At 42.2% G+C, this 25,540-nt stretch overlaps 1 protein-coding gene across 1 annotated transcript in view; it reads left to right on the top strand.

The window, feature by feature from the left end:
* Window positions 1-25,540, top strand: part of STIL (STIL centriolar assembly protein) — a 1,728,658-nt gene that overhangs the window by 96,312 nt on the left and 1,606,806 nt on the right. The window lies entirely within an intron of this gene.

Below are 25,540 nucleotides of genomic sequence, written 5' to 3'. Positions count from 1 at the left end.
TAGTCCCTGACCACGACGTACCTTGCTGTCAGTTCTGTGCTTTATTTAATTAAAGCACTATTAAATGTCGGTACATTTTTGTTTCTAAATATTTTGGCTCACGTTTTAATTATCCAGAAATGTCTTCGGTTAGCAATCCGACTACCAGAATACCTACAAAATGAAAGAAAAAGACAGAGACAGGCTGCTGAGGTCCAAAACTGCTGATGACACTTCTCTTAAGCCAGTCGCCAGTTCGCCGGTACTCAGTGAGGCGCTTTTGCAGCCCCGATACCCACTAATTCTGATTCTGAGGCCTCTACTGAGACCCATTCAGAGTCTGGTATGCTGCAAGATGCTTCAATTATGGAACCAGCGGATGTCTCTACCTTGGATGGATCCGGAGCTGCTGTGCAGGCACTGGCTTTTGAGGGTGTTTTCAGGCCTACAGATTTGTATATTAGACTGACGCCATCTTCAAAACCAAGGCCAAAATCTCGACCTATGTCTAAAAAACCGATGCCTAGGCCACATATGCAGGCCCCTATGCCTAAGAAACAAATTATCAAAATGGCTGAAGATTTAATTACTCTGATCAGGGGTAGTCAACCCCCCCCCCTTCAGAAGATTCATAGTCAATATCTTGCCTAGGCCTCTTAGAACAGGATTCTATTTCTTCTGATTCTTCTAATGAACAGGAATTGTCTATACCTACTTATGAGGACTCTGATGCAGAAGATTCCATTCCTTCTGCTTATCCCCCTGAGGATTTTTTTTGGGGGAAACTTTGCATACCTTAAGGGAACATTTCCACTGGGAAAGTCATGATTTTTCTGAATCTAAAAGAGATTTAGGGATTTTCTTCTTCTTCCTCAGCATAGGTCTTTGGCTATACTTCCTGTTCTAGACATTGTTGATAGATGTTTTTTCAGAATCTAGTGTGGCTCCTGATTCTCTGCCTCCGGCTCCTTGTAAGCCAGACAGCTACTACAGTGTTCCTGACTCCCACAAATTTCTTTTCAAAAATCCTGTTGCGGATCCTAAAACCATTTCTCAGGGTCCCAAAGGCATTAAGACTTCTACTGCTAAAAATCCTACCCCTTCTGATAGAGATTCCAGGGCGCTGGATAGATTGGGTAAGAAGATTTACACTTCTGCAACCTTGGCAATCAGGGCTTTAAACTGTCAATTTCATATGCTTAAATATCAACAGCATATCATGGGACTGCTTAAACAGAAAATGATGTTAATTCCTGACTGTGGGGAAAATAAAGATTTACAGGATCTATTGCATTAACCTGAACAAGTTGGAAAACATACTTTGCAATGTGGTTTTGATTCTTTGGAGGCCTCTTTCAGGGCTGCTGTAACAGGGTCTGTGCTAAGAAGGCATGCTTGGCTCAAAGAGCACAATCTGCCTGATCATGTTAAAGCAAAATTGTTGGATGCTGCCTTTACAACAGGACCGTCTCTTTGGTAATAAGGCTGAAGAAGTTCTAAAAAAGGTGGAAGATGAAGCTAAATTTATAGCTAAAATCTATGCAAACTGTGAAAGATTTCTTACAAGTGCAACCTCCAAGATTTTGTAGGCACTAGCCTACTAAGAACTGGTCCTTTCCAGTTCCTTTGAGAACCACTTAAGTCAAACTCAGGCATTCCAAAGGCACCAGATTTTAGTCCCAAGGGACTTTCAGAACAAAACAATGGGGTGCCTCCTCTTCCAAATCTGGAAACAAGACACCTCCCTACGGTAAGCAGTCTCAATGACTTCCCTTTACACTTACCAAGCACTTATCTTTTAGCCGCCCCTTTGTGGGGAAAACTCTCTCTTCATGCAAGAAACTGGCAACTTATAACCCAGGACAAATGAGTTTTAAATATAGTATCCCAGGGATACAGATTTCATTTCCACATGTTGCCAATTCCAAACGGATGGCCAGACCTGCCCCCAAATCAGTGGGCAGAGGCCCAGAAACAAGTACTTCCCCCTCATGAGCATGAGGGCTATTCAACCAGTACCATAAGAGGAAAAGGGACAAGATTTTTATTCAAGACTTTTCCCGGTACCCAGAAAAGACAAATCATGGCATCCAATTCTGGACCTATCTATTCTAAACACCTTTCTGGACATTCCAAAATTCGAGATGCTGACTCTTCACCAGTTACTTCCTATGCTAGGCAAAGATGCCTGGTTGGTAACTCTAGATTTAAAAGAGGCTTACCGGCATATCCGAATCAGGGAATATTGCAGAAGATACCTCCGCTTCAAAGCATGCTACTTGCATTACCAGTTCTCTGCAATGCCCTTTGGCTTATCTACTGCACCCAGGGTCTTTACAAAGTGCCTGGCTCCAGTAATTGCATTTTGCAGGCAAAGAAATATTCAAATATATATCCATACCTGGACGATTGTCCCTGTTTTCTGCCTGAATTAGACATTCTTCTCAAACATCTGGCGTTTGTAAAAAGGGGTCTAACTTGTCTAGGGTACACTATAAATGAAAAGAAATCACAACTGGTACCTTCTCAAAAAATTACATTTCTGGATGCAAGGTTGAATACAATTGCCCAGATGGCTTTCCTTACGCCAGAAAAGCAAATTCATTTGGTGACTTACTTCAAACTGGTGACCGCAAAAAATCTGCTATCTGCCAGACAAATTCTGCAAGCCTTGGGGTTCATGGCCTCCTGCATTCTTCTAATTCCATATGCAAGACTGCATATGAGGAAACTTCAGTGGTACTTAAAAGATTTATGGAGTCAACAGTGTCACAGCCTGGAAACAATGATTCCTATCATACCTTGCCTGAAGCTAGAGTTCCTATGGTGGGCAGAGTCCTGCCACCAAAACAAGGGACTGTCATTCACACCACCCCCTGCCACCCAAACCCTAACTACAGATGCATCAGACTATGCTTGGGGGGCTCATCTGGCAGGGAAGTGCACTCAGGGCAAATGGAGCCCAAATCAAATTCACCTTCATATCAATCAAAAAGAAATGCTAGCTGTACAGAATGCACTGGCAGCCTTCAAGGACTATCTTCATCCAGGACAATTACTGATAGACGGACAACACCACGGTTATTTGGTACATAAACAAGCAGGGAGGTACACACTCCTACCCCCTTTGCAGACTAGCCATGGCATTGTGGAACACGGCCTTGACCTATCAAGTACGACTACAAGCTCAATTCCTGCCAGGAAAGGTGAATACTCTGGCAGACGAACTAAGCATAAATCTAATGGACCCTCATGAATGGAGACTGGAACCACAGATTTTCAACATATTGGCACGCAAATGGGGGAGCCCAGACATAGTTCTGGGGTGAGGCAAAAAGATCTATCAGGTAGACAAATTTTGCACAAGAGCTCATCACAAAAAAGCCTGGAAAGTGGATGCTCTGTCCTTCAGTCTGCCTTTCCCCCTCTGCTCTCCAAAGTTCTGCTAAAAGTCAAACAGGACAAACCAAAAATGATTTTAATTGCTCCAGACTGGCCTCGCCAACACTGGTCCCCACTCCTGCGCAGTGTGTCAACACCTTCCACCGTGGCACCTGCCTCAGACACCTTACTTACCGTCTCAGCAGAACAACCAATCTCTGCACACACAGCTCCAAACTTTGAATCTTGCAGCATGGCTAATCACCTAAATTCTCCCTTAGCATCCCTCAGCAAACCAGTGATGGATGTTATTTTGGAGGCAAGAAGGCCTAGTACTAGAAAATCTTATGCTGACAAATGGAAAAGATTCTGTGCCTGGAATCAATCTCCAGGGATAAGCACAACAGTACCAAACATTCCTCAGATTTTGCAATACTTAACTGAGATGCTTCACAATGGCCTGTCCTTTTCTTCCGTAAAAATCCATGCTTCAGCCATTTCAGCTCATTACAACACAGAACCTCCCCTCTTCCTTCTTCCTCTGCTAAAGCATCATCTCGGAGGGGCCAAAAAAGACCACCCAGGAGTGCTCCAACCCCTGCCCGGGACCTCAATTTTGTATTGGAGAAACTCACTCTTCCTCCTTTCGAGCCAGCTGCTACTGCAGACTTAAAATTTCTCTCCTGGAAAACTGCTTTCCTTTTAGTAGTCACTTCAGCTAGAAGGATTTCCAAATTACAGACTCTTATGGCAGTGGAGCCTTTCATCATTTTTCATGCGGACAGGGTATCTCTCAGGACCAATCCATCCTTCATGCCTAAGGTGGTATCCAGTGTGGCTCTTAATCAGACCATTCATTTGCCAGCTTTCTTTCCCAATCCACAGAACAAGGGGGAGTGGATTCTGCATTCATTGGATGTACACGGACAACTTGAATTTTACTTCAACAGGACTAAATCTCAAAATCTGAACAACTGCTGGTGACATTTGCTGCAGGGGCAGAGGGAAAGGCTATTTCAAAGCAAACCATTTCCAAATGGATAAGCCATTGTATTCGTTTCTGCTATATGCCCCATAGAAAAAACTATCCCTCAGGGGATCAGATCCCATTCCACCAGGGCTGCATCTACTTCAACAGCCTTTCTCAGAGGTGTTTCTACCAGGGACATTCCAGAAGCTGCTACTTGGAGCTCAGTTCATACTTTCACCAAACATTACCATTTACCACTTTTCTCTAAATCCAGAGCTGGCTTTTCTCCACTGCTGTCCTGCAGGGCCTTATAGCTGGTCCTAATGCTGTATAATTCCCTCCACCCAACCATAGGTTTGGGAATCTACCCAAATGTAATGACTGCAACAGTGAAACACTAAAAACATAGTACAGATGTTCTTCGTGTTTCACTGTTGCAGTCATTACATTTGGGTAATCTGCTGGCAGGTTGCCGTCAGTCGGCCTGAATAACAAAGTCTTGGGCCCTGCGTCGGTTGCGGTCTCCTCTTCCATGACGTCAGGGGTATAAAACATGCAGCCGACGCCATTTTATTCAGTCTTTCTTGCCGCGTGGTGCCCGAAGCACAAGCATTTCGCAAGTGCCGGTCGGCCGACTCCTGAAATTTTCGCATTCGAGTTTCAGAACCAAAGTCTTCAATTAAAGCCAAGTACCCCGTTGGGGAAACTTTTTCTTGCTCCGTACCGATGTCAGTAAAAGTTAATAATTGCATTACTTGTGGGAAGCAAATACCTCATAAGGATTTTCATTTGTACTGTATTCCTTGCCTAGGCCCATATCAGTAACGTGCCTTGCTGTCGGTTTTGTGCTAGATGTAACCAACGCACTATTAAGCGTCTGTATATTTATGCTTCAAAATATTTTGGATCCAGGTTTAATTACCCTGAAATGTTGTTGGATAGCAATCCGACTACCGGAGTTCACAGAAAACGCAAAGAAAAAGAAAGAGACCGTCTAGGTCCAAAACCGATGAAGCTTCTAAGCTAGTGAGGTGCTTTTGCAGCCCCTGATACCCACTACTTTTGATTCGCCGGCCTCTACTGAGGCATATACGGAGTACAGTATGCCGTGAGATTCTCAGAGTATTGAACCTGCTAATGCCTCTCCCTCGGATGGGCCCGGAGCCGCTGAACAGACACCGGCTTCTGTGGGTGTTTTCAGGCCTCAGCATTTTTATATAAAACCGACGTCCGCTTCAAAAACAACTTCTAAGTCTAAAAAAAAGATGCATGAGCCACGTGCTTAGGCCCCTATGCCTAAAAAACAGATGATCAAAATGGCTGAGGACTTACTTACCTTGATCAGGGGTTCCCAACTCCCCCCTGCTAAGAGACGTAGGCAAAACACTGAATATGAATCTTCAGATCGGTTTCTATTTCTTCCGATTCCTCTTCTGATGAGGAATTTTCTGTGCCACCCTATGAGGATTCAGATGCAGAAGAATCCATCCTATCTGCATCTCCTCCTGAGGATTATTCTTTTGGAGAAACCTTGCATACTTTAAGGGAACATTTTCATTGGGAGAGTCAGGATTTCTCTGAATCAAAAAAGAGGCTTAGGGATTTCCTTCTTCCTCAGCATAGGCCTTTGGCTATACCTCCTGTATTAGACATTGTTGATGATGTGTTTTCGGAATCGAGCATGGCTCCTGATTCCCTACCTCCGGCTCCTAGTAAGCCAGACAGATATTACAGGGTTCCTGACTCCCACAAATTTCTATTCAAAAATCCTGCTGCTGATCCTGAAACTATCTCACAGGGTCCCAAAGGTGTAAAGGCCTCTACAGCCAAAAATCCTACCCCCTCTGATAGAGATTCCAGGGCGCTGGATAGATGGGGAAAGAAGGTTTATACATCTGCAACCTTGGCAATTAGGGCCTTCAACTGCCAGTTTCATATGCTTAAATATCAACAGCATGTTATGGGCCTATTGAAACAGAAAATGATGTTGATTTCTGATTGTGTGGAAAATAAAGAATTACAGGAATTATTGCATGCAGCAGAACAGGTTGGAAAGCATACTTTGCAATGTGGTTTTGATTCCTTGGAGGCCTCTTGCAGGGTCGCAGTTACTAGATCTGTGATTAGCCTGGCTCAAGGAGCAAAATCTGCCTGATCATGTTAAAGCTAAATTGTTGGATGCCCCTTTACAGCATGATACTCTGTTTGGTAATAAGGCAGAAGAGTTTTTAAAGAAAATGGAAGACAAAGCTAATTCTATGCAAACTAAAAGATTTCTTACAAGTTCAGCCACCCAGATTCAGTAGGCACTGGCCTACTAAAAATTGGTCCTTTCCTGTGTCCAACAGAGCCTCTCAAGGCAAATCCAGGCGCTCAAAAGTCTCTAGATACCAATCACAGGGTTCTTACAGGTCAAAGAAATAGGGTGCCTCTACCTCCAAATCTAGAGGAAACAAAGCACAACCCTACAGTAAGCAGTCTCAATGACTTCCCTCTACCATTACCAAGCACCTATCTTTTGGCAGCCCCCTTGGGGGGAAAATTAGAACTTCATGCTCAAAACTGGCAGTTAATTACCCATGACAAGTGGGTATTAGTATGTCCAATAAACAAACAACAAAAGACCAAAACTGCTGAAAAAGCGGACTGCACACAATAGGAGAGCTGGTAAACACAGCTTTAATATTCCAAAACCGATACAAATAGTATTAAAATCCAGGTAATAGTAAGCGCTTTCGGCAAGTTAGAGTAACCCGCCTTCATCAGACAAACCACGAGATTGCAAGAAATGTCTTATACTATACAATTAAAAACAATAGACCTATCATGTTAAAGTGCATTGCTAAATGAGAAAAAAGCTCCATGACAACCTTAAAAGGGCATGACTTCAAGATATAAGATAAAAACAAATGTGTCATCGTTAATGAATACTGGTAGATAGTGCAATAAATATATACAAAAGCAACTGTGTATCGGTTGAATAAATACATTTCAACCTACTGATTAAAAATCTCATATTGCACTACACCATACAAAAAGTATATATAACTACCAAATGCCAATACAATATTCAAACTAAGTGAAGCTTACAGGTTTTGATACCAAACCAAAATCACCCCTAATACGATGTATAAACTGAGATGTGTTAGCTTCAATAAGTAACTTGAATCACAAATACATGTTACTTGGGTTATGAATAACGAATATGCACGTCACAATAGATAAATGCCTTTGTCAGAACAAACTTGAACTTTTAAGGTACGGCACAACTAGGATAGACCTGTTGGAGAGGCTAAAAAACAAACAGCCCCAACCATAATTTTGCAGCAATTATATTGCATAACTGACCTGCGCAAAACCGTCTATACACAGGTGCAAATATAAAACAGAACTAAATAATACTGTAACGAAAAAGTTCTTATACACAATGGTCCAACCAACCTGTTTGAAACCTATTATATATGCCAATAATTGGCGGTAATAGAAATATCGGTAAAGATGGCCAAATACACAAAATCCTTAATCATGCCAGATTTGATTATGAGTCATTACCACTATTTGGCACTTAAAATGGTGGGGATCCTAGACTCAATATTCAAGCCTACTTATTTAAAACTTATTACATATAAACACTTATTAATAATAATAAAATATCCATGAAAACCAAATAAACTAACTCCTTACCCATAGTGAATTTGATTAAAAAATCACGAGCAATTAGGAAAGCATAAATGTACATATACATGTTGAATCAATTAGGTGTAATCACAGTTGCTACAAAAATAACTAAATTACAATAGTAGATTATGATATCTACCTATTGTGAGATAGCCACCTTAAAACACATTTAATTGATAATCCCTCATTAATACCCGGAAATATGTAAGCCCTAGTCCTAATCTGCCATAACAATTCGTCAATTTCCAAACGAATTTGCCATGGCCCACCCCTTAAATCCATTTCTCTTTGTTGTAATACGAGAAATTGGAATGCATGGCCTGTAAACTCTAGGCAATGTCTAGCTAGAGCATTGTTGACATCTTCTTTGATGATTGCGTACTGGTGTTCGTAAATTCTGTTTTTTAGCTTTCTCTCGGTTTTACCGATATAAAAAGCATTGCAAAAATTGCAAAGTGCTACATATATGACAGCCTTTGACTCACAACTGTGATGTCCATTACATCTGTACTCCTTGCCATTGATGTTAAATTTATTCGCTACTCTAATGTGTTTACATTGAGAGCATGCTCCACATCTAAACATACCATTAGGTCTGTTAGACCTAGGGGGTGGTCTTCTTTCTAGAATGCTCTTCATATTTTCCCCCCTCCTGTATGTAATTTTTGGGTAATCACCCAAAAGAATACAGAGGGACCTGTCCTGCTTAATGATTTCCCAATTTTTGTTGATAACTTCTTTGATTTTTAAGGAGTCAAGGGAATAGGTGTGTAAAAAAACTGATATTAAACTTACTAGTATCAGTATTATAAATAGAACTACTGCAGGTTTGGGGTGATGTAAGGTCATTATAGGGCTCCAAGTTGTTGTTCGAATGGCCCGAAAGTAAAGGAAAAAAATGGCCTGACTCACGTTTGTTAGTAACCTCTATTAGCACATTAGAAACTAAGGGCTGTAGGTATCCTCTTGCAAGAAACGTATCAGTGAGGTTATTGCATTCAGCAATAAAGTCATCTGGATCAGTAACCATGCGGGCTGCTCTGACAATCTGCCCCTTAATGACAGATTTCTTTTGATGGTAAGGGTGATTGCTTGAGAAATGTAAAAAAGCATTGGAGTATGTTGGTTTCCTGAATATTCTACTTTTGAGTCTTTGATTGACTCTATCCTTGATTAGCAGAATATCTAGATAGTTGATCTGTGAATCCTCTATTTTGTATGTAAATTCTAGAAAGTCTGTTAATTTTGTGATTTTATCAATAAATGTCGGAATCAACTCTCTTTCACCCTCCCAAATACAGAAAATGTCATCCTGGTAACGAGTATACCAGGTGACATGTTGGGAAAAAAGCTCGTCTTTAAATAAATAGCTGGACTCCCAATGAGCAAGCACAGCATTGGCAAAAGACCCACCACAGGGCGAACCCATGGCAACGCCCGAAGTTTGTAAATAAAACATCCCTTCGAACATGAAAAAGTTGTTGGATAACACAATTTCTAATAGGGTCTCAATCAAGTTCATGGTGTCATGTTCAACATTTTTTGCCAACATAAACTCCCTCACCCAGGCTAGGCCAATGTTTTGGGGAATGACAGTATATAGATCCTTAATATCAACAGTGAGAAACAACATGTTGTCATTATATGTAAGCATGTTGATATTTTTAAGGAAAGACCATGAATCCTTACAAATATGGGATTCAGTGTTGATCAAAGGTTTCAAAATGCTGTCAACATATTTTGCACACGCCTGGGTGATGGACCCTCTTCCATCTATAATAGGTCTAAATGGAGGCGAAACCAGTCTTTTATGTAATTTCGGTGTTCCAAAGAATGCTGGAATTCTTGGGGCCGGCATGGTCAAATTGTTAAAGGTATCTGTGTTAATATAGCCCTCCAAAAACAGATCGTTAAGCATATTGTTGATTTTCCTATAAGCCCCATTTATCTCGTTCAGAGATGATGTTTTATAGGCAGGCGAGTCGAGATGTTCAGCCAAGTATTCCACGTATTTGTAATGATCCATAAAAACTAGCCCCCCACCTTTATCTGGTTTCATGGCTCTAATGTGGCAATCCTTTATTAACTGGATGAAATCCTTCTCCAAAGGAGCAATATTAGAGGGATTTTTCTGTTTGTTATACATAATTTGGTTCTTAATAGCCCACATATCCATCTCACACATTTTTTCAAAAGTTTGCAAGGTGGAATGTAAAGGGGGGTTATAGGAACTGGCTACCCTAAGTAGACTGATTGCAGATGAATCATTACCCATAAGACAGTTTAAATTGAGTTTACGTGTGAATACTTTCAAATCAATGATTAACCTGCCTATGTCCATGGTACGCCCTGGCACAAAAGAAAAATCTTTGGCTAAAAAATCAATTATGTCCTGTGTAATGACCAGAGAAGTGTAATTGTACACAGTAAAGTCACCATTGGAACTTTTGTGAAGTTTCGGATGTACGCCAATGTTCATTACATCAATCACCTCCTGCAACCTCGTCTCCTGTTCCTCGAGTTGTTCTGAGGTTGAGCTCGTGGGCGATTGTTGCCCCTGTGATTGTTCACCAGTTGAAAATCCTGATTGTCATAGTTATTCTGAATGACAGGATGTTCGTTTGATGCAAGAGGCAACTCACCCTCCACAATTGGGGAGTTAGTGCTAATATTGTTGTTAACATTGAGTCTAGGACTCCTTCTGACAACTGGTCTACCATTGCTGCTGTTGTTATTGGTATTTTCTGTATTAGTCTGGAAAGGTCGAACATAAATGGGATCGGTTGCTGAACTGGCAACTGGATTATTCATTGGACTCTGTGCTAGTCTAGGATAAGCACGTTTATTTGCATAGTCCTTGATATCCCTTGCCAATTTCTTTTTCTTATTAGAAATCAGCTTATCCATGGTAGCATTAATGCTGGCAAAGATCCTACAATATTCATATTTATATCTAGGGGACTCGCCATCTGATTTGATGTCCGTTTCCAGAGTTTCAAGTTCTGATTTTAATTTACAAATATCAGTGTTGTAAAATGCAATAAGAGCTTGCAGGAACTCAAACCCTTGTCTATCAAAGAGCTCGATCAGTTCTTGATAGAAGGGAGAAACTTCGGTTAAACCAGCCGGAAAACGCCATTGGCGTAGACCTTTAGGGATGACTTTATTTTTGATACATTCCTGCAAATATGAAGTCTCCAGTTGTAATTTCTTACATTTAAACAATTTCATGTCAAGGAGATCAATTTTAGTTTCCAAATTCTGATACTCAACAACAGGAAACTCAACATTATTGTCATCCGTGTTATTGCTAGGTGTAAAAAAACTGTTATTATCCAAAAAGTTATTTATTATGGGTATAGCATCAGTATGGCGATTGCCAGTCTCATACCTTCTGGTTTGTGCTAAAGTTGTTGCTGGATCCCTTATTGATTGACTAGTAGAAGGTAAAGGGAGCTGCTGTAAGCCCACAGTCGCCACGACACGGCCGCTTGCCTCAGGGGGAGGCATACAGTTCAACGCGGCCCCGGGCGAACCCTGTCTGTTAGGAATTGTTCCTCCACTAGAATCGATAACGGATGAACTACTGTCATTATGCCGTACCCCAGCCGGTACAGCCGAATTTGAAAAGGCGTCCACCTTTTGTGTAAGTGCATCCACTCTATGAAGTAATGCCTCAATAAGTAGCGTAAGGTTGTTTGGTTGCGAATCGTTGTTAATATTGCCCAAATCTCGTGGTGTAAAAAGTGGAGGTGAACCAGCCTCTCCAGTGTCGTCCGCCATGGAAAACCAAGTCCAATAAACAAACAACAAAAGACCAAAACTGCTGAAAAAGCGGACTGCACACAATAGGAGAGCTGGTAAACACAGCTTTAATATTCCAAAAACCGATACAAATGATATTAAAATCCAGGTAATAGTAAGCGCTTTCGGCAAGTTAGAGTAACCCGCCTTCATCAGACAAACCACGAGATTGCAAGAAATGTCTTATACTATACAATTAAAAACAATAGACCTATCATGTTAAAGTGCATTGCTAAATGAGAAAAAAGCTCCATGACAACCTTAAAAGGGCATGACTTCAAGATATAAGATAAAAACAAATGTGTCATCGTTAATGAATACTGGTAGATAGTGCAATAAATATATACAAGTGTATCGGTTGAATGAATACATTTCAACCTACTGATTAAAAATCTCATATTGCACTACACCATATAAAAAGTATATATAACTACCAAATGCCAATACAATATTCAAACTAAGTGAAGCTTACAGGTTTTGATACCAAACCAAAATCACCCCTAATACGATGTATAAACTGAGATGTGTTAGCAAGTAACATGTATTTGTGATTCAAGTTACTTATTGAAGCTAACACATCTCAGTTTATACATCGTATTAGGGGTGATTTTGGTTTGGTATCAAAACCTGTAAGCTTCACTTAGTTTGAATATTGTATTGGCATTTGGTAGTTATATATACTTTTTGTATGGTGTAGTGCAATATGAGATTTTTAATCAGTAGGTTGAAATGTATTTATTCAACCGATACACAGTTGCTTTTGTATATATTTATTGCACTATCTACCAGTATTCATTAACGATGACACATTTGTTTTTCTTACATCTTGAAGTCATGCCCTTTTAAGGTTGTCATGGAGCTTTTTTCTCATTTAGCAATGCACTTTAACATGATAGGTCTATTGTTTTATAGTATAAGACATTTCTTGCAATCTCGTGGTTTGTCTGATGAAGGCGGGTTACTCTAACTTGCCGAAAGCGCTTACTATTACCTGGATTTTAAGTGGGTATTAGTATCCCAGGGGGTATAGATTTCATTTCCATACTTTGCCAATTCCAAACAGTTGACCAGATCTGCCACAAAATCAATGGGGCAGAAGCTCAGAAACAAGTTACGTCCCTCATGGATATGGGGGCTATTCAACCAGTACCAGAACACGAAAAAGGCCAAGGTTTTTATTCAAGACTGTTCCTGGTACCCAGAAAAGACAATGCCTGGCATCCAATACTGGACTTATCAATTTTGAACACGTTCCTGGACATTCCAAAATTCAAAATGCTGACTTTACAACAGCTACTGCCCATGCTGGGCAAGAATGTTTGGTTAGTGACTCTAGACTTAAGAGGCATACCTGCATACCCCATTAAGGGAATCGTGCAGAAGATACCTCCGCTTCAAGGCAGATTTGATGCATTACCAATTCTCTGCACTGCCCTTTGGCTTATCTACTGCGCCCAGGGTCTTTACAAAGTGCCTGGCACCAGTAGTTGCATTTTGCAGACAAAGAAGCATACAAATCTATCCTTACTTGGACGACTGTCTCATTCACGCAGAAAACAAGGACATTCTTCTTCAACATCTGGCGTTTGTAAAAAGGCTTCTAACATTCCTAGGGTACACAATAAACGAAAAGAAATCAGAACTGGTACCCTCTCAAAAAATTACATTCCTGGGTGCAAGCCTGAATACAACTGCCCAGATGGCTTACCTTACGCAAGACAAAACAAAGGCAACTGACTATATACTTCAAACAGATGGCAACAGAAACCCAGTTATCTGCAAGACAAATTCTGCAGGCTTTGGGGTTCATGGCATCCTGCTGCCTACTAATTCCATATGCAAGACTGCATATGAGGAAACTTCAATGGTACCTATCATTCCCTGCCTAAAACGGGAGTTACTTTAGTGGGCAGAGACATGTCACCAAAACAAGGGACTGTCATTCACTCTACCCCCTGCCACCCAAACCCTAACTACAGACGCATCAGACTATGCTTGGGGGGCCCACCTGGCAGGGAGATGCATTCAGGGCATATGGAACCCAAACCAAATGCATCTACATGTCAACCAGAAAGAGATGCTAGCTGTTCAGAATGCTCTGACAGCCTTCAAGGACTTGCTTCATCCAGGACAACTACTGATAATGATGGACAAACACCACGGTTATGTGGTACATAAGCAGGGGGGGGGTACACATTCCTACCCACTTTGCAGACTAGCCATGGCATTGTGGGACACAGCCTTGACTTACCAAGTACATCTTCAAGCTCATTTCCTGCCTGGAAAACCAAATACTCTGGCAGACTACCCAAGCAGAAATCTTATGGACCCTCATGAGTGGAAACTGGATCCACAAGTCTTCAGCATGGTAACACATAAATGGGGGAGCCCAGACATGCATCTATTTGCCTCTCCCCAAAATTATCAACTGGACAAATTCTGCACAAGGACTTATCACAGACAAGCATGGAAAGTGGATGCCCTATCAGTCTACGTCTTTCCTCCTCTGCCTCTTCTTCCCAGGGTCTTACTAAAGGCTAGACAGGAAAAAACAAAAATGATCCTAATTGCTCCGGACTGGCCTTGCCAGCACTGGTACCCAATTCTAAGGAATATGTCTCAACACCCTCCTTGGTACTTGCCTCAAATGCCTTATCTACTGTCTCAGCAGAACAATCAAATTCTGCACACTCCGCTCCAAACTCTGAACCTGGCAGCATGGCCGATAATGTAATTATTCAAACAACACCTCTCATAAAATCTGTTATGGATGTCATTTTGAAAGCCAGATGGCCTAGTACTAGAAAATCTTATGCTGATAAATGGAAGAGATTCTGTGCTTGGAACCAAGCACTAGGAACGGACTTGGCAAAACCAAATATCCCTCAGATTTTTCAATACTTGACTGAGATGCTTGACCAAGGGCCTATCCTTCTCTTCAATAAAAATCCATGCCTCTGCCATTTCGGCTCACTACAACACAGAGCCTCCTATCTTCTCTCATCCTCTGCTAAAGCAGTATCTTAGAGGGGCCAAAAATTTAAGGCTTCCCAGAAGATCACCAACTCCTGCATGGGACCTCAATTTTGTGCTGGAAAACTTACCCTGCCTCCTTTTGAACCAGCAGGTACTGCGGATATAAAGTTTTTATCTTGGAAAACAGCTATCTTGGAAAACAGCTTTCCTTGTGGCAATCACTTCAGCAAGAAGGGTTTCAGAACTACAGGCTCTCATGGCTGTGGAGCCTTTTATTACATTTCACCCGGACAGGTTGTCCCTCAGGACCAGTCCTTCCTTTATGCCTAAGAATGGTATCCAGTAAGGCTCTTAACCAAACTAGTCACCTGCTAACATTTTACCCAAATCCGCAGAACAAGTGGGAGCGGATTCTGCATTCATTGGACGTACACAGACAACTAAGATTCTACTTAAACAGGACCAAATCTCTAAGAAAGTCTGAGCAACTACTGGTGGCATTTGCATCAGAATCAAAGCGGAAGGCTATATCAATGCAGACTATTTCTAAGTGGATAAGCCACTGCATTCGTTTCTGCTACTTGCATCATGGTAAACCGTTACCCAAGGGAATCTGGTCGCATTCCACCAGAGCTGCCTCTACTTCAGCAGCCTTTCTCAGAGGAATTCCAACCAAAGACATTCTAGAAGCTGCTACTTGGACCTCTGTTCATATTTTCGCAAAGCATTAATCATTTGTCTCTCTTTTCTAAATCCAGGGCAGGCTTTGTCACTGCAGTTCTGCAGGGCCTTATAGCCACTCCTAATGCTATTTAGTTCCATCCTCCCATCCATAGCTTTGGGATTCTACCCAAATGTAATGACTGCAACAGTGAAACACGAAGAACATAGTACAGTTGTGTACACTTGCCATAAATGTAGATGTTAGAGTGTATTCACTGTTGCAGTCCTGGTTACCCTCCCTCCAGCCCCCTATCTTTCTCTGGCAATACCTCTACTTTCTTTCACTATACTAAGCCCTTTTGGTGTATTTGCTTTTGGTTTGAGGTATATTGTTTGTGTTTTTAATTTTATTTGCTCCCCATTTGGGGGGCACCTGACATCCGGGGCAAGAAAAACTAATGTAATGGCGTCGGCTACATGTTTTATACCCCTGAAGACCTGATGTCATGGAAGAAGGGACAGCAGCCAACACAGGACCCAAGACTTTGTTAATCAGGCCGACTGAGGGCAACCTGCCAGCAAATTACCCAAATGTAATGACTGCAACAGTGAATACACTCCAACATCAACATTTATGGTAAGTGTATACAACTATACTTTACTGCACTTATTGATGTAGAACAAACCGTGTTTTGATAGTCTAGTCTAAAAAAATTAGGAGCATAATATGATGAATTGACTGGCGTATTATAAGTTTATGGAAAACACTAGTAAATTGTTTTTTTTTTTTTTTTTGTTTTTGTTTTGTGTTTTAAAAACTGGACCCCTCTGATAACTGTTAGCAAAAGAAAGCTTGCATTTCACTTTATTGCTATTTATTTTTCTATGACATTATTTGCTTCCAGTATCAAAGGTGTGGATTGAGAAGATGGGCCACTGTAAAACTGCAGCAAAGGAACCTACACAGTAGTATTTTTTTGTCATTTGTTTATGGTAAATTGGAGTGATGACTGTCTTATAAGGATGGGGTGCTTTTTTGATGCAAAATAACAGGACTGCAAGATTTTCTAAGTTGTCTTGGTGTTTTGTCATTTTATTCACTTACAGGAACTGGAGCTAGAATCTGCAATAGTAGCTCTAGCATCCGGATTTTTCTTTGAATGGGTATATCTTCATCTGGCATTATGGCAATTTTATGGAAGATCCTTATCGACTACATAAGCATGCCTTAGCCTGTTAAGTCTTTTTCAGACTGATGCAGCTTGTCTTGATGTTAATTTCTTCATGTGAAATTGACCCATGTTCAGTGGGTGATAATGAAGAACACTGAATTGCGGAAATGTTTTTGCGCAATGCCTAGAATGTTACTGCAGTAACAAATTTCAACATCTGTGTGTTGTTGATGTAGCATTTGAAATTGATCACGGTCAATTTATGAAAACTTGCACCAGATGAAAAACCTAGAAAACAATTAAAAAAAACAAAAAAAGAACAACACTGTTTGACACCTAGAGTACTAACTGTTCAGTTTTGTAGAATGCCCCTAATTTTGCTTCATATATTTGCCTTATCCGTAATATTTTTTCTGGTAAATCTGTGGGAATTAGTCAATATTGTCATACCTATCACTCAGAAAATGCACGTTGATACAAAACCTGTTCTTACTTTTTAAAGGTCACTGATTCTACCTGTTGTTTGCACTGTAATCGTACCTCTTAACTTTTAGAAAATCTCATGCTGATGCAAAACTTGTTCTTTTAATGTTATAACATCCCTGATTTGCCTCAGATGTCCTTCAAGGATGCATCTGCAGTCTTTACAAATGGGTTGTCCTGTCGTCAGGCAGCCCTTCGGTCGGCCGGATTCCAAAGTCTGGGTCTGGCTTCGGCTGGTGTCGCACTTCACCCGACGTCATTGCGGCAGTTATTCGGGTATAAAGGCATCAGCCGACGCCATTTTCCTCAGTCTTTCTTGCCGCGTGGCGCCCGAAGCAGAAGCTGTTCGCAAGTGCCGGTCGGTCAGATCCAGAGATTACTACTACCGAATACTACTTCGAAGACTTCTATAAAGCTAAGTACCCCGTTGGGGACTCTTTCTTGCCTCAGCCGATGTCAGAGAAAGTTAATAACTGTTTATCTTGTGGGAAACTAATACCTCATAAAGATTTCCACTCCTATTGTATACATTGTTTAGGCCCAGACCACGACGTAGCAGCTTGTCTAGCCTGTGCTTCTTTTAACCGATGGACGCTTAGACATCGGTCGGACTTTGCTGAACAGATTTTCGGCTCCGATTTTGCCTACATTATGCCGTCGGATCCTCCGACTACGCAAATTACCAAAAAACGCAAAGATATCATGCCTTCTACCGAGGCCTCTTCTAACCTGGTAGAAACGGCTTCTGAAATCCAACCTTCTGTTGCGGTTTCACAGGATTTATCAGACACCATTCCCCTGGATGTTTCAACCCCTGCACGTGGAGCTGCTAGGCCTCCTCCAGCTATGTCTATTAAAACCTTTGCCAGGGCTAAAGCAGCCAAAGCATCAAAACCTGTGCCTGCCAAGCCCCCTTCTCACAGGCCCAGCACCAGCTCCCACATGCTTTCTTTGGCTGAGTATCTCATCTCTTTAATTCGTGGAGCCCAGCCTCATCCAGACAGGGCCTCTCTCCCTCCTCCAGAAAAGAGGCCTAGAGCAGAGCCCCCTGAGCCAGTATCCACAGATGATTCCTCTGATGACTCAGAACATACAGACCCTCCTGAGGCTTCTTATTCTCCTTACGAAGACTCTGATGCTGAGGAGTCCATCCCTTCAGCCTCTCCTCCTGAGGAATTTTCCTTTGGGAAACCTCGCATGCTATGAGGGAACAATTTCAGTGGCAGGGCCAAGATTTCTCAGACTCTAGAAAAAGGCTTAGGACCTTTCTACATTTGCCACAGCATAGGCCTTTAGCTATACCTCCAGTTCTTTCTGTTGTTGATGATGCATTTAATGATGCTTGCACTGCTCCTGATTCTTTACCTCCGGCTCCTGCTAAGCCCGATAGGTACTACAGGGTCGGACACTCATCACCACTTATATAAGGCTCCTTTTGCAGATCCAGAGACTATCTCCCAGGGTCCTAAAGCTGTAGCCGCTACTTCTTCTAAAACACCCTCCCTCTGAAAGGGAATCCAGGTCCTTAGAGATGGGGTAAAAGTTTACACCTCTGCTACTTTGTCAGCTAGAGCTTTGAACTGCCAATTTCATATGATTCAATATCAAGAGTTTATGCTTGACCAGTTGACTAAAAGCTGTCCTCTGAAGAATCTTTAGATAAAAGTATGTTCAAGAAATGGTACATAACATACAGCAGGTTAGTAACCATTCTTTAAAATGTGGCTATGATGCACTGGAGGCTTCCTTTAGATCAGCCATGACTGACACAGTTATCAGGAGGCATGCATGGTTGAAAGAACAGGCACTACCAGACCATGTCAAATCTAAGCTTTTGGATGCACCTATGGACAAGGTCAATTTATTTGGTTCCCCTGCACAGCAGGTACTAAAAGATGGAAGAAAGCAAAATCTGTGCAAACAGTGAAAGATTTCTTACAAGTTCAACCTCCAAGGTTTAGCAGGAACTGGCCCTCCAAGAATTGGTCCTTTCCGGAATCCTCTAAGGCACAAAGAGGCAGGAATAGGCGCTCTAGAGGCAGAAACCAATCCAGGGGTGCCTACAGGGGTCGCCAGTGGCAGGGTAACAACCAACGAGGCACAGATACAGCCACCACCACTACAACAACTCAATCACAGTGACTTGGCGGTGGCACCGCCTACCAGGGAACAACTAGAAGCACCCTTAGGCGGAAAGCTAACCTTATTCTCAAGAAACTGGCACTGCATTACAAGAGAAAAATGGATTTTGCAAACAATAGACCACGGTTACAGGTTCCATTTCCATACTCTACCAGAAAAGAGAGGAATGCCAAACCTTCCACCTACTCAAAGGACAGAAGCTCTAAAGCAAATATCTCAATTATTAAGAATGAGAGCTGTGGAAAAGGTACCATCTATGGAGCAAGGAAAGGGATTTTACTCCAGACTCTTCCTGGTACCAAGAAAAGAAAACAAATGGAGGCCTATTCTAGACCTGTCCGCTTTAAACACATTCCTCATTGTTCCAAAATTCAAAATGCTGACCCTACAGCAGCTTCTTCCCATGCTGGGCAAGGAGTCTTGGCTGGTAACTCTAGATCTCAAGGAGGCATACCTGCACGTCCCCATAAGACCAATTTGCAGAAGATACCTCAGATTTCTTGCAGGATCAGAGCATTATCAATTCTCAGCATTGCCCTTTGGCTTATCTACTGCGCCCAGAGTGTTCACGAAATGCCTGGCATCAGTAATCGCTCATTGCAGACTTCAGGGGATTCAAATCTATCCCTACCTGGACGACTGCCTGATACAAGCGGACAACAAAAACAAACTAACAGAAGACTTACAAAGAGTCATCTACTTGCTGCAAGCCCTGGGATACACAGTCAATACAAAAAAGTCAAGGCTGATTCCATCCCAAAGAATAACCTTTCTGGGTGCAGAACTGGACACATCAAAACAAATGGCATTCCTAACTGCAGAAAAGAAAGAGCAACTTCCTCTCTACTTCTTGGCATTAACAAAGCAGAACCATCTAACTGCAAGAAAAGTGCTGCAAGCTCTAGGCTTCATGGCATCCTGCATAATACTGGTCCCTCATGCCAGGCTGCATATGAGAAAGCTACAGTGGTACCTAAAGAATTTGTGGTCCCAGCACAAGCACAGCCTAGAAACCAAAATTCCAATGATCCCATGCCTGAAACAGGAGTTCCTATGGTGGGCTCAGGCCTGCCAATCAAACACAGGATTGCCCTTCTGCAAAAGCCAACCAAGACAAACCATCACGACAGATGCCTCAGACCTCGGATGGGGGGCACACATGCTGGACAAGTGCATTCAAGGCCTATGGACTCAAGACCAGCTGCATCTGCACATAAATCTAAAAGAAATGATGGCAGTAAAATTGGCAATCCAGGCATTCAGACCCTTTCTCCAAGAAGGCCAGTTGATGATAAGGACAGACAACACCACAGTTATGTGGTACATCAACAAACAGGGAGGCACACACTCATACCCTCTATGCCGGCTGGCACTGGACCTATGGGATGTGGCTCTGAGCTACAACATTCAGTTACAGGCAATTTATGTACCAGGGAAGGAAAACATTCTAGCAGACATATTAAGCAGAACTACAACAGATGCTTACGAATGGATGCTGCATCCGGACATCTTCAAAACCATCACAAGAAAATGGGGATTACCACAAATAGACTTGTTTGCATCCCCTTTCAATCACCAGTTGAAGAAATTCTGCACAAGGACTTACCACCCACTTGCTTGGAAGGTGGACTCCCTCTCTTTCAGTTGGAAAAGCCTGACAGCATACGCATTCCCACCACTTCCTTTGATGCACAAGGTGCTTCTGAAGATCACAGAGGAACGTCCGAGAATCATTCTGATAGCCCCAAACTGGCCAAGACAACATTGGTATCCACTGCTGAGGAGCATGTCCTGGGAACAAATATGGACACTGCCCCTGATCCCATTACTGCTAACACAGAACAACTACAACATCCTGCATCCAAACCTAAAAACTCTGCAGCTAACTGCCTGGAACATTACATAACAGCAATTAACCCAAATTTATCCCAAAGGGTTAAAGACATAATCCTGGAGGCTCGTAGACCTTCAACAAGAAAGAATTATGCAGCAAAATGGAAAAGATATCTCATCTGGAGTACTGCAAAGGGGCAAGATGTGACACTGGTGAACATAGCCAACATCCTGGAGTACTTGGCGGAGCTCTACCATACAGGCCTGTCCTATTCTTCCATCAAGATACATGCATCAGCTATTTCAGCGGAATACAGCTTGGATCCTCCTGTCTTCTCGCATCCTCTGCTCAGACAGTTTCTGAGAGGAATTAAAAATGTAAAACCTCCCAGGAAACCTCCATTGCCAGCATGGGACTTGAACTTTGTGCTAGAAAAGCTGACTCTTCCTCCTTTCGAACCAGCAGCAACAGCAGAATTACAATACTTATCCTGGAAGACTGCTTCCTGCTGGCAATAACTTCAGCAAGAAGGGTCTCTGAACTACAGGCATTAATGGCAGTGCAACCCTTCCTGATCTTCCATCAAGATAGTGTCCATGAGAACAAATCCTACATTTATGCCTAAGGTGGTATCCAGAGTCTCTTTAAATCAGGCTATCCACCTTCCTACATTCTTCCCTAACCCACAGAACAGGGGAGAAAGGCTCTTACATACCTTGGATGTACACAGACAATTACGCTACTACCTGGACAGGACAAAAAGCAATAGAAAAACTGACCAGCTTCTGGTAGCATATGCAACAGGAAAGGAAGGAAAACCAATTTCTAAACAGACAATCTCCAAATGGATAGGAAATTGCATTAGATTTTGTTACTCCTACCATGGAAAGAAAACTCCAGAGAACATCAGGCCTCACTCCACAAGGGCTACAGCCACTACCACAGCTTTCTTACGAGGAGTGGCTACCAAGGACATTATAGAGGCTGCTACTTGGACCTCCGTGCATACATTTGCCAGGCATTATAACTTACCTCTATACTCTAGATCCCGTGCTGGTTTTGCCACTGCTGTTTTGCAAGGGATCCTAACTACACCATAATCTCTTCTCATTCCTCCTTCCCTAGTTTAGCTATGGTATTCTACCCATTTGTAAAGACTGCAGATGCATCCTTGAAGGACATAGTACAGTTTTGTACCTACCATAAATGTAGATGTCCGAGAGGAATGCACCTGCAGTCAGAATTACCCACCCTCCTTCCCCTCTGAGGTACTCCTAGGGTATTTGCCTATCTTCAGCTAGCTTGGGGGGGATCTATTATGGTGTATTTGTTTGTATATATGTACATACATGCTTATTTTGTGTGTTTGCTCTCTACTATTTGGAAACTTTGGCATTTATCCAAATTTAGCCATCCAAGAGGGCACCTGGCATCTGGGGCAAGAAACACTGAGGAAAATGGCGTCGGCTGATGCCTTTATACCCGAATAACTGCCGCAATGACGTCGGGTGAAGTGCGACACCAGCCGAAGCCAGACCCAGACTTTGGAATCCGGCCGACCGAAGGGCTGCCTGACGACAGGACAACCCATTTGTAAAGACTGCAGATGCATTCCTCTCGGACATCTACATTTATGGTAGGTACAAAACTGTACTTTTTATCCTGTCTGTCATAAAATGTTTGTTTCTGGTATGATGAGCACTAGATTACATACTTATTGTTCAGAAAATGTACTGAATTGACTCTAAACGTGTTTCTTCACAAATGTGCAAAAAGGGTCTGATAATGTCTTAAGAATGCAGTAACTGCAAGTGCTCTCCATAATCCCTGTTCAATGCTCATGTTCAAGTCCTCCAAGTGACCCTGTGACAGTCAAGCTACTAAGCATCAGCATTAAGGGGCAGCATGATGTCTGACACTCCTGTAACTGTCAAAGGTTCAAGTGTGCCACCTGAAAATGTTTAAATGTGAGTTTTGACAGCCTATTACTAGATTAGCTGCTCCTGAAGGCTCCTTGTGCTGTGCTTTATAAGAGGGTCCTATGTGCATTTGCAGTGCTGCCACAAGTACCAAAGCTGATCTAGTAAGTCAGAGCCTAGCCATTTTGGAGGTAGTCATATTATAGAAATTGGCTTCTGGTCTTTGCATATACTGAACCCATCCTTGCAAGGAAAGGCTTGATCCATGATGGGTCCAGATGCTGAGTTCATCTTTCCCAAGGGAAGGCTTGACCTATGATGGGCCCAGATGCTGTGCTCATCCTTCACAAGGAAAGGCTTGACTCATACTGGGCCTAGAGAGGTACATCTCAGGCTCTCACTCTTGATTGAGGAAGGGAAAGAGGCATGTTCTGGAATATTCGCAACACTTGACATATTGGTTGATCAGCTGGAACTTAAAGATGACTACTGTGGTCCTAGAGAGTGGTCCTTTGTTACCTGGCTGTTTGGAGGCGCTGTGGACTGAAGCCTCCACTATAGAGCCTCCCAGGCCCAATAGGATCTGCTTGTGTGTCTGTGTGTGTGTGTGATGGCAATGGCATCTGGTTATCGTGCATTAGTGCTTGCTAAGCATGCAGTGTCTTCAGTTTCTTCATCAGCCCCAGATTTGCATCGAGTTGACCCAGGGAGGCTAAGGGGTCTGGTAAACTCTGTGAATGAGAACCAGAATGCAGCTGATCAGCTGTAGGGAAGAGTGCTGTCTTCTTGAGATTGGCAAGGAAAGTGGATAGTCCTGTATACCTATAGCTCACTGCCACATGAATGATCTTCACTTTGGTGAGATCTTAATACTATTAAATTCATTATGGGCTGGCCTTTGGACATCAGCTCCACCACCCACAAAAATCTTCTGAATAAACAACAAGGGAAGAAGCTAAAAGAGCCCTTGCTCATTCCAACCAGTGAGCCTGTTACGAGCACCATGGCTGTGCTCCTTCATAAGGATCAACACTGCAGTCTAGTTCCTTAAGCAGGAAATTTGCTGAAGCGTGATGCTTATCATTACAGCCTAATCTCCAGACGTTTTGCTGATTTTCTGTACAAGCTGAGCTCCTGTTTGGTCTCAAGACATCTGAACAATATACAGCTTAAAAGGAGGAGCTGCTCATGCTATTTAAATTCCTAAGCAACCTGTTTTGTGTCGCAGCTGTCCTTCAGGTCCCTTCTAGTGACTTCCAGAGGATATGTATCCTGTTTGGAAACTTTTTTTTTTATTTGGCTACTACATTTATTGAATAGCAATTGTTAGTAGTTACTACCTGATTTTGTTGTTAGTCTTTTGATATTTGTATTGAACTAAGTGACATTCTCCCCCCCCCCCCCCGTTCATGATGTCTCAGAGAAAGTGGTCAGGGTATTTATGTGCAGAAGGCAAATTTTACACAAGGAATTTCACATTCCTTTTTCTTTTAGCCAAGGAGTACCAGCTGGCATGTTGGCACTAGTGGTGCTTTTTAAAATTACCTTGGAATTGGAGCCATAAATTTGTGTATATTTGGACTAGACCCTTGATGCCCTGGTCCAGGTTCGTTATATACCTGACTTTTAGCCCAGAAGAACAAGGAAGCTAGAGTTATGAAAGAACATTTCTACTTGGCTATACTAGGCAGAGTGAGTGAGACCTCAAGCTTCCCCATGTGTCTTATTTCGCCTTCTAGAAGTCTGTCCTAATGAAGCTTTGCATCTTGTATCCCCATGGTCTCATTCCGTATTGCTGGGATCCCTTTGATTGTTCTGGAGGCAGATAGCAGAATTCAGATGTTGCCTGCTGTGCATGTCTCTAAGGCAGTTGCAAAGGTATCTGAACCAGATGCCCACAGAGAATGGGTTTTGCCTAGCAAATTGTGGGAATTCTCTGTCCTGGCAATCCTGATAAACTGATGGAAGAATAACCAAGGCAACTTTTTTTTTTTTTTCCCCTCCTTTTTCCAAAAAGTGCAGTGGACTGCAAGTTGAACAGTGTTTAGCAGATCTGGCATGGTGCCTGCCATACCTTTGCCATAGTTCTCCTTTACAGCCAGTTTTGGAAGGAGGTACTTCATTCCAAGCCTCCAAGGAAGCGGGTGATTCCTCTTTGAGATTTGAACTTGGTTGAGAGACTTAACTTGGCATCTTTTGAGCCAAATGCAAGCATGGCAATGAAATTCTTGTCCTCCAGAATATAATTTTACTGATGTTAACAACTGTCAGAAGGTCGTCTACTTTGCAAGTCTTTATGTACAAAAGAGACTTAACATGTTTTTGAGCTGGTTCAAAACATCACAGTTCAATTGCCTACTTCCCCTACCTAGAGAGTACAGGGGAAAAGTTTTTTCAACAGCAGCTGTATATCCACAGGCATTGTGGATATTGCATTGCCAGAATCGAAGACTTAAAGCATATTGGAACATTGTTTTGTCTCTCTACTGCCAGGCAAGTTTGGTATGTTGATCTGCAAACGTATATCCTTTCTGAGTTG

Source organism: Protopterus annectens, chromosome 10.part0 (genome assembly GCF_019279795.1).
Source record: "Protopterus annectens isolate FY-2018-M chromosome 10.part0, PAN1.0, whole genome shotgun sequence".
Lineage (NCBI taxonomy): Eukaryota > Metazoa > Chordata > Ceratodontiformes > Protopteridae > Protopterus > Protopterus annectens.
Note: the sequence above shows the minus strand (reverse complement) of the source record. Positions and strands in the feature narration are given on the sequence as shown.